The 333-nt window shown below is 32.7% G+C and overlaps 1 protein-coding gene across 1 annotated transcript in view; it reads right to left on the bottom strand.

Moving 5' to 3' along the window:
- Positions 1-333, bottom strand: part of nudc (nudC nuclear distribution protein) — an 8,297-nt gene that overhangs the window by 4,580 nt on the left and 3,384 nt on the right. The gene's annotated exons all lie outside the window — the stretch shown is intronic.

Here is a 333-nt window from a genome sequence, read left to right as displayed (position 1 = left end):
ACGTGCCTGTATTGAATATGATTACGCATCGCTCCAGTAGAGTTATTGTAAGACAATTTGACATTACACAGTTTACACAAAACTTTTCCGTTTCCTTCCAATTCAAAATAATCCCACACCTTCTCGTCTTTCGCGTGGTCGTTTTTTAACTCGCCGCAACTGACACGAAGAAAGCGCATGTGAGGTCTGAAGTAAAAATGTAGTTTCCGCCCAGATAAACTTTTAAAAATGATGTATTATTTTTCAAACATTTTATTTTAACTTGTTATTTAAAATGTTTTAAATGCAATGTTAAAATGACGGTAATTTGAATGATAAAATCATGTTTTTGTT

This window comes from Sinocyclocheilus anshuiensis, unplaced genomic scaffold, assembly GCF_001515605.1.
Source record: "Sinocyclocheilus anshuiensis isolate Anshui unplaced genomic scaffold, SAMN03320099.WGS_v1.1 scaffold369, whole genome shotgun sequence".
NCBI classification, from domain to species: domain Eukaryota; kingdom Metazoa; phylum Chordata; class Actinopteri; order Cypriniformes; family Cyprinidae; genus Sinocyclocheilus; species Sinocyclocheilus anshuiensis.
The sequence above is the reverse complement of the archived record's forward strand: the minus strand, read 5'-3'. Positions and strand labels throughout refer to the sequence as shown.